Source organism: Vespa crabro, chromosome 5, assembly GCF_910589235.1.
Source record: "Vespa crabro chromosome 5, iyVesCrab1.2, whole genome shotgun sequence".
NCBI classification, from domain to species: domain Eukaryota; kingdom Metazoa; phylum Arthropoda; class Insecta; order Hymenoptera; family Vespidae; genus Vespa; species Vespa crabro.
The window spans coordinates 4,736,448-4,749,562 of NC_060959.1; positions in this window are offsets into that span (position 1 = coordinate 4,736,448).

Genomic DNA, 13,115 nt, shown 5'->3' on the forward strand with positions numbered 1-13,115 from the left:
ACCGCGAAATCTCATTATTACCGTAGAAACAATCGTGATTTTTCTCTATAAATATAAGTATGTACTCTTCGATAGCTTGGTAAACAGGCCGATGATACATCGTGAATTTTTGATCGATGCGATATCAGACAAAACTTTTGTCAGACTATTTTCTTTTACTTTATAATTTTTCTTTGTTCCGCCTCCTCCCTCATTCATTTCTCCTCATCCCATCCGTTCCCTCCACTCGTTTACTTTTGTTCTTCTTTTCCTCGATCCTTCCTTTTACATATGTAAGCAAAAAATTGATATATCTTTCGTCGTTTAGTTATTTTCTATATGATTGTAATTCGAGGATGTTAAATCGAAAATTTCTATTTGATTTATAATAATGAGTTTCGGAACGACGTGAGTTTTAACAATCCGATGAAAATCAAAGGAATGCTTCGATATTGAACGGTAGCCTTTCAATTTAACCTTTGAACTCGGCCATGAGCTTCCCCGTTACACGATCACCATATCGTTTCGCATTCGTTCGTGATTTTTATATTGGTGGAGCTACGTAACTGCGTCGCTCTTGTTTTTTATAATTCAATGTAAATTCTCTGCGGTAGGATTACAAACTTTATAGTTAATTATTCCATTTTCGTTCATACACCGCACGCATTTGCAAAGTGAATTTTTCAAAGTTCCATGGGAAAGCATGTGAAATATTGACGAGACGTTGGTACGAAATATTTCGAATTAGAAAAATGCTCTTCCCGATGCCAACGGAAAATTGCAATTCCCGAATATTCATGTAGGGTGATTAAATTTTTAACGTGCGTGCCGTATCTGCGCTTCTTTAACGTAATCCTATACCTATGTAGAAGGCCAGTAATGTAGACAGGCGATAGTCGATATTCTATAATCGTTAAACCCCAAACAGTACCTAATGGACTCTCTCGGTCATATATATGTACATATATGTGTGTGTATATATGTATTATATATTATATATATTATATATATTCTATATATATAATATATAATATATATTATATAATGTATAATATATATATATAGAATATATATACATACATACGTGCGATTGAATGCACGCATGCATATATACCTTACACATATACATCGTATAAACGCGTCGATGCTTTCTGCAGCCTCTTGCAGGGTTTGCTTGTGTGTCATCGATACGCTTGTACGATGGGGATACTGCGTCTGCAAAAATATTCTCTTGAAATCTCGCCATCGTAGCAGCAGAAACAGCAGCTTCGCTCGAGGCCCCTCTCGTATTGTTCTGCGAAAATTCGCGTTCGACTTCGTATTCGGACTTTCGTATTCGGACTCCGACATTTCGAGCGCTTTTATCCTGTCGCCCCATCTCCTCACCCTCTCCCGACCCCCACTCTTTCTCTTTTTATTTCTTTTTTTTTTCCGTATCCTTTTTTTCGTTCTCTCTTCTCAATCGATCGAATTGAAATCTCTAAGGATCCTTATACGTTGGCGAGTAATCGACTATGCGTTACGTTTCAATGTTTCCTATCGACTTTTTCTAAAGTCTTTCTTACATTATTCGTAAAACGTATCTGTAAGAGTATATTTTATTTATAAAATAATATTACGACATCGAGTATGACATATGCAGAAGTAAGAGAAAGAGAGAGAAAGAGAAAGAGAGAGAAAGAGAGAGAGGGAGAGAGAGAGAGAGAGAGAGAGAGAGAGAGAGAGAAATAACGCATATAAGGTACTTACGTTGAAGAAAGGAAAAACTCAGAAAGTGTCGGTGTTAGATGTATCGCGTATTTACAACTACATACGTAGCCTATGTATGTATGTATGTAGATGTAGACGTTGGTATGTATATATATACTATGTATGTAGGTGCGGTCTTCGTAAGTGATTACAAGCGGCACGGGAGAGCCAGCTCACGTTTATCAACGTTACGGTGCAGTTTCCCAGCTGTCTCGGTTCCTTTGCCATTTTACTTTTCACCGAGCCTCGGTACCGAAAAATTTTCTTTGCTTTTATCTTAAACCAACGATCGTGATGTCCAAGGCGAATCATTTCATTACAATGAGAAAGTCTTTGTAAACAAAAAAAAAAAAAAAAAAAAAAGAAAAAAAAACGAAAAGAAAAAAAGAAAAATTAATCATTTTGATTTTGTGCTTGTCACGTGTTTTTTTATCTACGAACTTTCGATAACTTTATTCTTCGATCTTATTATTTGTTGACGTGGTGTGTGGTATTTAAAAATATACAAATGGTACGTATGTATATACTTACGTAGATTCTGATTTTAAGAGATTTTTGTTTCTGTTAAACGTACGTTAAGCGGCAAAAACAAATGGCGAGGTACAATTAAATTTTCATTGATTTTGTGCGGAGTAGAGCGGTCAGGGTAATCGGATAATGACATTGAATTTAATACGGATGTAATGCGGATTGCCTATGTGGTAAAAGCTCATCGACGAGAAAGTATTTCTGGTATGGAAATCGGAGGAGAATAAAGCGTCGACTGCTGTATTTTATATTTATCGCGATATAGAGCCGTGGATAACGCTTCTCCCGGTATTTCGACAGTTCGATAAATTTCGATTCGCCGTTGTTGTGTTGGTGGTACGCGGCTCGCTTTGCAAGGTCGTTCGTGCATTCGATCGCGCGATCATCGCCGTTGCTTACCGTGTAACTCGCGTACGCAGCAAATTTTCTATCATTATGGGGCGGTTCTTCCGGGGAACCTTGCCAAACAAAGCAGGGAATTTCGCTTCTTGGTGTGGTAGAGCCTCTATTATTTTGCAGATTTACCGACTAGATAGGTCTTTCCTTAGTAGACCCGGTGTTAGGCGCCTATGGAAGTTCATCTTTCTTTACTACTCGTATTTTCTTCCTTTAGCTTTTACAGTGATTCAAGAGGCTATGCAGAAAGTCGTTAGGTTTTTATGGTAAGAAATCAATGCAAGCTTCAAATAGAATGTTTTCGATCGGCACCACGAAGCACACTATCAAGTATTGTGCTATAAGCTTTTATTGTATCGTTGCGGTTAACTTAACGACTCTGTGTGTTGTCATGGAGAAGATAAATAATGCGGCTTTTCTTTAGCCGCTTTTAGCTACGAAGTTACGAGTATTTCGAACAGATCGTTTGGAAATATATTGGATTTCAATTATTGGCGGGGGATTTGAATTTGTTTTTTTGAAGTTACTTTTATTCTTTTTTTTCTCTCTCTCTCTCTCTCTCTTTTTTTTTCGTATTATCGTACCACCGCATTTTACGTATATACATATCTTCGAAATAACGTTTTTCACAGTCTCTCTCGATGAAACGTATTTTCTCTCTTGGTATGTTTGTACATACTAGAAATACATAGGATAATCGAAGTTAAATATTTTCGAGGGCTCGCCTCGCATATATACAATTCTGGAGGTAATGAGTTCCGCGTGGGCGAGTGTTTTCTTTAAAAAATTGATAATTCAGGGATGAGTCTGATCTCGAGTATAGGCTGTCCTCCCATTGCTAGGGTCTTCTTTACATTTATTATGTATGAGTCTGATACGTGGAATTGATTTTCCCTTTAAAAATGACCTGTAATATTCAGTATGCTGTGCGAGCCCTTTAGGGCATCAATTTGGTATAACGTGCGTTTCAAATTCATGCATGAATAATAAATCCGTGTACACCTACCGGCAGTAATATGTACATGCGGGTCGGTAAACGAGCGATCGTACTAGACTCAACTTTTTTTCCCCCTACTTTCTCCCAGCCGACGATGCGATCAAGCTGGATCTCGCATGAAATGATATTAAAATGGCATACCTTGCCGAGCTCGCGCTCGTTTTCGAACAATGTATTTCTCCGTTAGAATAATAAGTACATGTACACATACGTACGACGACGTATCCTGCTTGTGCTGCTTGCTATTCCGTAAACTTCGCAGTACGCTTCGAATAATAAATCCCTGGGATATTACGTACTGTGGAAGAGTGAGAAAGAGAAGAAAGAAAGGGAAAGAAAGTGAGAGAGAGAGAAAGGAAGAAAGGAAAGTACTGCCTAAATTAAAAAAAAGACTCGCGAAAAATAGGGGTGGTTCGTCTTCGAGAGGGAAGAAAGAATGCCGCGAAGAAGCTAAGAAAGATTGTACTGTGAACTTGGAGAAAAAGAGAGTGCGAGAGAGAAATAGAGAGAGAGAGAGAGAGAGAGAGAGAGAAAGAGAGAGAGAGAGAGAGAGAGAGAGAGAGAGAGAAAGAAAGAGAGGTGAAGTTCGCGTGACGACCGCGAGAACGAAGAGGATTTTGAATTTTCAACACCCCATCCTCTTCTCAGTACAACTAACTTTTGTCTTTGAAAGTGTACGTACATTAAAGTCTTTGTAGGTAAAGCCAGACTTCTCCAAGCGGACTCGTGCATCTTGCATCAGTAGCTATAGGAGGAAGAAGGTTGGAGAAAGAGGAAGAGGAAGAGGAAGAGGAAGAGGAAGAAGAAGAAGAGAAAGCAGTTGGAAGGAGGCCGACCGCGCGCGTTGCCTGATATCGCGGTGTTTCCTAATTAACTCCCTGGATTTCCTCGCGCATACGGCCCGTTGCAGTGTCATTATCCTCGTGCTACGCTGCTCGAAACCTAGTTCCGCTTTTCGAGCTGAAGGAGCCGAGAAGCGTGAAGTGCATCGATTGACGCGTACCTTGCACACATATACAGGTGTGTACACATATACATAAGTACATTCGTATATATATAGTCACGTACATTCATATATGCCACATACACACACACACACATAGAGGATCATGTCTTGCGTGCACGTCCGACTTCGTTTTCCAAAGTACGATGTACCTACCGGCTCAGCGTTCGCCTATCGCTTTCGACTTTGCACGCCAACCTGGCTTCTTGACGATACTTAATGGATGTCTGCGGAATACCTTGACACCGAATTTCCGCGCTTTAGCACTCGTTGTAGATTTGCGTTTAAAAATTTCTTGCGAGATTTAAAGAGCGTTTTCATGTATACATGCGCGTATGTATGTATGCATGTTACACCGGCACCGAGTGCTATTTCTCTTTCTCTCTTTTTCTCTCTCTTTCTTTCTCTATCTATGTATCTATCTATCTATCTATCTATCTATCTATTTATCTCTCTCTCTTACTTTTTCGTTCTCTAACTTCGTTAGGTTTTATTAAATAATAATGTAGTAATTAATATGCGGAACAATGCGCGGACGGATAATAAATTTTGACGTGGAACTCGAGATATTTCGTGGGATGTACCGAGCACGAAAACACGAGTTACGTTCGCGTTCGTCGTTTTTTTTTCTTTTTGCTTTATCTTTTTTTTCTTTTTTTTTTTTTTTTTTTAACTTTTCCGAGAATGAAATTTTTCATAGTAACAAACTTGTGCGCCCGCGTCCGTCCGTCCGTCCATTGAGCTTGAACTCGATTGAAGGAAGAAACTTTTTTCTTTCGGTTCTATTTAGTAGTTTCAGGTGTAAGACGATAATAAAAATTGTAAAGGTCATCTTCTTGCTCTGAGCAATTATTAAAAGGTAATAGTATCTATGGGTTTGATTTTAAGGGTATTTGATTTTCCACTCGATTACGAATATCCACGAGAATATATCCGATATTTCTAAGGGTGGATTCTAAGGGTAGATCGGGGAGTAGAACGAGAGGTTTTCAGGGATGACCCGTTGCTAGTTCGAGAACGGGACGGTGGTCCCCGAGGCACTTCACCTATCGTGCTGGTTTCATATCAGCCAACTTTAAAGCCGCCGTCAGATGTAAAGTTTATGTTCGCCTCTCGTGACTTTCTCTTTACCCCCGTTCAACGGCGACGTTGATATTACTTGTCACGAGCATAAATTACTATCTTTTACTTCGTAGTCCCGTTAAATATAATCTCACGGTATTCCTGACCTCGTCGTTATTCGTTCAGGATACACCGCTGAAGAGAAAAGTTGAACGGATCATAAGTGTCTTCTTCCATTGTCATCTTTCTTCAACTTTATTCTTTATTTCTTATCTCCATTTATTTTTGTTTCTCTCTTTCTCTCTCTCTTTCTATATATATATATATATATATATATATATATATATATATATATATATATATATGTAATATATAATTTACAAATCGTTAAAATTCTTTTCAGTCGACTTCTTTTTTATTATTGGATTAAACGAGGATTCAAGAATGATGGGATAAATAAAATCGTTTATCATTTAATAAATTTCCAAATATCTTTCATATAACTTTTTAATGAATTTCCGAATATCTTTCTCCATTTATATCTACCTGTGCTCATTTATTCGATTACTTTATTGCACTTTTTATTTATAATTAAACGTCTGTACTAATATATAATTTTTCTAATTCAATTATCAATCGTAATCATGGTATGAAAGATATTAAATAGTCGGATTTTCACATGTCCCAGTTTGAGAAAGAGAGACAGAGAGAGAGAGAAAGAGGGTGGGAGGAGAGAGAAGGTGATATATATATAATATACATATATATACATATAGGTAAATATACATTTGTGTGTGTGCGTTTCGTGCACGTTCACGATTCATCGCCACGTACAAATCTCTCGCGAATCGCTTTCACCACTGAATTCCAGAAAGTTTGTCGACTAAACAAAACTCTCGGCTAAACGTTTCTCCATCCTGCCGGAAACCGTTAATGGTTCTAGCAGAGAGTTACCTCATGGATATTTCGTATTAGCTTGAGAAATTTCATATTCCAAATCTTAATCTCATTACTTTCGTTCATCGCTCATCGTTCAAAGTTAATCACGAATTTTGATTCGTTCTATATTAAAACGAAAACAAAAAAGAAAATCCGATTAAACTTTTACTTTTCAAACTTTGTTATCCTATTTTCGATCGTTCAGACGACAGCTTTCATTGCGGTGATTGGTATTAATAGATAATGAATATTATGGCAATATTCTATTATAGAGAAATGTATAGATAGATAATATATATATATGGAGAGAGAGAGAGAGAGAGAGAGAGAAAAATCATGGATAGAAAAAGAACGGACGCAATGAGTCGTCCGATTACTTTTGCAGCATCGCTGCAGCCCAACGCAGGGTGGGTCCGGTCCGTTCACTTTGGATGTATGGAAAGTATCCGTGTTTCGTCGGCAGCAGGGCGTGGCGGCGCGAAATTTGATCTGCGCTGATTTGCAAACGATCGAGGACAATCGTCAATAAAATACTCGGAAATAGGATATTCTTGTCTCCGCGTTTGGGATCCAGGCAGCCAGACTGGACGAATGGATGGACGGTTGGATGGACGGATGGTTGAATGGATGGATGGATAGATAGATAGATGGATAGATGGATGGATGGATTGGGTATGCGTTTGATATACCTACTGTCTATGTCGATCGATCCGTTCTCTCTCTCTCTTTCTCTCTCTCTCTCTCTCTCTCCCTCCCTCTCTCTCTCTCTCTCTCTCGTATTTTCGATGATACTTGCAAACACACGAAGTAAGTATTCACCGTAGTACTCTAAAGGACTTTGAAAACTGCAGCGGCTCGCTTAATTCGAAAGCTCTTGCCGCATACGTTCTTAACGCGTGAGTTCTATTCTCCCCCTTTACTCGACTTTCAAATACGCTGACAAATTTCGTGCCTCGATCATATCTCTACCTAGTACACTTCTCTTATCGTTTTTATATCGAGAAATTTCGAAATAGAATTAATCGAATATCATTCAATATCATTCTCGGTTTTTATCAATAGTTGTTCTAATTTCTCTCTCTCTCTCTCTCTCTCTCTCTCTCTCTCTCTCTTTCTGTCTCTGTCTCTGTCTCTTTCTCTGTTTCTGTCTCTGTCTCTGTCTCTGTCTCTTTCTCTGTCTCTGTCTCTGTCTCTGTCTCTGTCTAATTTTAAGATCGCTGTCTGGAATCGTTCAAGGATTATTGTTAATATTATAACATTATAAATAACTCGTTTCGTTCACCACCGCGTATGGAATAATACAATTATAATATTTTCATCCAGTTGAAATATTCAAGTCTCTTTTCGGTTAGTAGAGGGAAATGGTAAGGCACCGACTATTTTCGTCATATTTTCCTCTGCAAGATTTTCACAGCTCTAGATCCTCGGACGTTCACGAAGGAGAGAATATATCCCTTGCATCGTTTATGACGGGTTTCTGATTCGGAGATGAGTGTACGTGGGACGCATAAGATAGGGTCTCACCTCGGCAAATCTGCACGTGACCTTAATACGGGTTACCGCGCCGTCCGGATTCGCACGTTCCCACGTGCATCCTAAAGTCTAAACACTCGTATATGAGTAGGAGCTTTAGGTGGCCACAGTGTCTCTTTCTCTATCTACCACCTTTCTTCTCTCTCTCTCTCTCTCTCTCTCTCTCTCTCTCTCTCTCGTCTCCCTTTGCTATCATGTATGGAAGCTGCCTCCTAGTGCATATGCTTTCCATATGTGTCTATCCGTATTACGTATGCAGCCGTTTCCACAAATGACTAGTCACGTTCAAGATACGGAGTCAACGTATTTCCACGATTAATTATCCCGATACTTCTTCTTGTGCCTCAGTTCTATCTTGATTAATTTACTAATTCTCACGTTATCTGAACGTATAGAAATATAGAAGATAAAAGAAGAAGAAGAAATGTAAGATTTTGTGAAAAAAAAAGATAAACTGTAAGGGTAAACGTCTCGTCTTTTTATAAAATCCGCCGGACGTCTATACACAGGATCGAAATCATTGGAATATATACAGGCATCGTCGATGTTCGATGCTCGCTTGGTCAGTGGCTGTTGTTTTATTCAAGAAACTGAATATTGAAAGGAGAGTCAATATCAGCCATCCGTTTCCACACCAGCGATGGGACACTCGCGTTTCGTATCCTCGAGAGTGCTTATATGAATACATCCGGAAACGTCTGCATGGAAACGCGTTTCAACCCTCTCCTTCGATTCACATCCCTCTTGCACCAACCTCCTCTCTCTCTCTCTTCCTTCTCTCCCTTTCTCTCTCTCTCTCCTCCTTCTCTCCCTTTCTCTCTCTCTCTCCTCCTTCTCTCCCTTTCTCTCTCTCTCTCTTTCTCTCTCTTTCGTTTCTGCATCCTACCAGCCGATCACGGATGTCGGTAGATACTTGTGGATGCCTCTGGGAGAAGCAAATTAGTTGCTGGGCTAATAGATCCTCGTATATCGCGAACGATTATTATCCGATTCGTCGTCGTCGTCGTCGTCGTCGAGCGATTCGCTATCGGTGCTTTAATAGCGCCCGTCCTCTCGCGTTTACCTTCAGTAACATATTGAGTTCCTTGCTGACGACGATGAAGATGATGATCCTTCGTCTCGCCTAACTTCGTCCAGAGTTATTGCCTTCCAATGCTTCGAAATCAATTTTATTCGTTACACTAGTTATAAGAGCGTAGATCTCCCATTTGACGATCGCGCTTACGATCCGTTCATCGATCTGAGCTAATGTGTTATCGAGTACACGTCGACGATAGTTTGCTTCTACGATAAGAGAACTTTTCGACTTTTGATAAGATAAACTAATACATATGGATACTGATCGCTATCATTTCAATTAGTTCGTGTTTAGGATTATTGGATTATATCGTACTTTTTTTTTCTTTCATTCTGACTAACGTAGCTTTTCGTTGGTACAAATTTTTAAAGAAATTTCAAAGAAATTTAAAAAAAATTTCAAATTATTTATAGACGAATGTGTACTTCGTTGTTGTTAATGTTCAAAAATAATAGAACAATATATCGATAACAGATAATAACAAAAATAAAATTGTTAAGATCGATTTAGATGATATCGCAGAATAAGCTTACTAAAATTCTGCTTTTCTTTCCTTTGTCATGACAAGAAGGTATTAGTTTCACGTTTCGTTTCTCTACGTGTGAATGCATACGTGTTCTCTTATGCATCCGCTTACATACCCTTCCACTTACATCTATAGAAACCGTTGTGCATATCTCCGTCTCCAGCTGCAGGAACTGTTGCGAAACGTTCCGCATCTGAGCACGGTAATGTAAGTTTGAACACGGTCGCGTCTCTGTGTACAGAATGTTACATATATATATGTATATATATATGTATATATATATGTAACATATATATATATATATATATATATATATATATATATATATATATATATAGCTCGGACGAAATATACTTCCTTTCCTATCCTTAAAATTAATAAACGACATGATCCTTTGAAATATTTACAATATTTTGATTGTTCTTGACTATTGAGAAAAATAACGAAAATTTATCATTGTAGAATAAGAACGAACGAACGAACGTTATGTTACTGCTTTCGTTAGTGTAACTTATGGGAGTGTCGATTTGAAGAAAAAATAACGACGAGGTCACATTTTCCTCGAGCAGGATGCGATCAAACGTCTTTAAAGGAACCGCGTTCATTTACGACTTTACATGAGCGTCCACCGTAAAACAACTTCCTTCCTGCGAGAGTAATAACTTACAAACTTCTTCTCGACTACGCGGATAAACTTTATAGTACTTTCCCTTCAAAATATGATGCCAAAAAATGAATTTTCCTTGGTACTCGCGAGAGCATCTTCAGTGGTAAAAGAAAAAGAAGACAAGATAGATAGATAAAGAGAGAGAGAGAGAGAGAGAGAGAGAGAGAGAGAGAGAGAGAGAGAGAGAGAGAGTGAGAAGAAAAGAAGAGAGAATGGAAGGGTAGAGGATGGTAAAGGAGGTTAAAGAACGAAGTTGAGAGTGGATGGACGTGGATGAAAGGATGCCGATGCGGTAAGGAAATATCTTTACGACTAACGGATAAGCATTCTCTTTTATACGATCGTCGTTAAAGATCGAAAAGTCCTGCGCGTCCTCTCTACACCTTAATTTTGCAATTTGTTCTTGTACAGCCTTTTTCTTCCCTTCTCCCTTCTTACTTCCTTCCTTCTCCTCTTCTCCCGTTCCCTATCCCTTTCGTTTTTCATTCATTCATACTCCATTTGTTTGTCCTTATAAGAAGGCATTATAACATCGTTATAATTTATAAAGAGACATTAAACGCAATTTAACTCGCGCGCGCGCGCGAGAAAGAGAGAGAGAGAGAGAGAGATTTCTTCTATTTTATTCTTCGGACATTGAGAGAAAGGAGAGGGCCCTTTTCGCGCCTTACGAGCTAGCTTGAAAATCGTTATACGAGTTACATTATAGCCATAACGTGGATTTACGATGCACAACGACGTATCCCGGCAATATTTGCAGCGAATTTGTCATTTCGCCGTGCGGTTATTACTTTCTAGTTGTTGCTGGTTCGTGGCGTACCGGCGTTACAGCCGATGGTGGTGGCGAATCGTGCTGGTGGGGGTATGTGGTTTCGAGGGGGGGAGAGAGAGAGAGAGAGAGAGTGAATGAGAATAAGAGGAAAAGAGGAAAAGAGAAAGAGGGAAAAAGAGAGAGAGAGAGAGAAAGAGAAAGAGAAAGGGAGGGTAGAATGCTCGGAGGTGCTCGCCCGGTTATGTTAAGCAAAGAAAAACAAAGAAGCGTGTATATATTCAAGCCGAAAACGCCGTGGAATACGCGCCGAGCAATACGCATTTACATAAACTGCTGGTTAAGTGATTTGCAATTTGATAGAACACGCCAACGTTCGTTTCATTCGATTTTCCGAAATAGAGAGGCGAGAAAGCCGAAGGGCTTAAGCTCTGCTGCTTACCTTTCAACCGTTGCACGTTGTATTTCTGTATTTCGACTTTCTACCGCCGTTGGTTTCAACCAGTTTGCTTTCTAAATACTTTCCCATTTCGAAATGTCTCTTTCTTTTTTGGATTATCGTCTTCGCCGATTCAAAGTTTCTCTCTCTCTTTTTTTTTTCCGCACTCCTTTTTTCTTTTCCTTTTTCCTCTTTTGTTCGAACTCCCGAGAAAATTTCGAGTCCGAACGAACGAAAAATCATTTATGCTCGAGTTACTCGCTGGCTGCATTTATATCGTACGAAATGAGGTGTTATGAATTTACGATATTACGCCCGTTGTTATATCAATATGGAGAGATCGATAAAGGTATACGGTGTAAATAGTGGTAAAACGTTATCGCATGGTAGCATGTGTTTTCATCTAACGTACTGAAAAACGTATAAAGTCTTCTCCTAACCGATAGAATAGGTCGAGGAGGATCGAGAGGAAGAATGAGATAGTGAGAGAGAGAGAGAGAGAGAGAGAGAGAGAGAGAGAGAGAGAGAGAAAGAAAGAGAGAAAGAAATAGAGAAAGAAAGATAAAGAGAAAGAGAGGATTCGCGCACGTGGAAACAGAGTCGCAAAGAACGCGAGGGAGGCGGTTACAACGGGCTTCGTAATAGGATTGTAGAGGGTCGTAAAAAAGATTTTAAGTGCTCCCGCAATGCATTCTGCCCTACTGTAGTCGCGATTGGTTGAATGCTACTCGGAAATGGTACTTGCCCTTATTTCACTCGATCGTCTTCTTTCGAAAGGGGGAAAATAAAAAAAAAAAATAAATAAATAAATAAATAAATAAATAAAAAAAGAAATATAAAAAAAATAAAAAGAAATAAAAGAATAGAGAAAGAGAGAGAGAGAGAGAGAGAGAGAAAATGGAATAAATAAAGGAAAGAAGAAAAAAAAACGAAACGAAATGAAGGAAAAAAGAGAGAGAAAGAGAGAGAGAGAGAGGGAGAGAGAGAAAAACTATTCCCTTGGTTCCTTTCCCCCTTAATCGCGTATTTACCGTAGTTCCACGTTTATTATACGCTCCCCTTCGTTCTTCCTCAGAAGCCTTTCGAAAATCGCCATAGCTTTACTTTAACAAGGTCATTTAGTACGGAGAAAGACAAAATTAGAGCGTTGCACGTCGTAGATTATCGCGAAATTGGAGTCAACGGGGACGGAGTGAGTCTCATCAGAGCGCATCTCTGGTTTTCATTTAGGAAAATTAAACTCGAGTACAAATATTACTTGATAAGCAGGCTAACATAAGAAAGGAGGTTAAGCGCGGTATAAAGCGCGGTGACATTGCTAAAACCCGGGCCAGTTTGTTTCCCGAAATATGTAAATTTCTACGTTTGTATCAATTATGCTTACCGTCCAATCTAATTCCGTGCTACTGCGTAGCAAATACGTATTTAGTAGGTAGATATGCGTTTACGT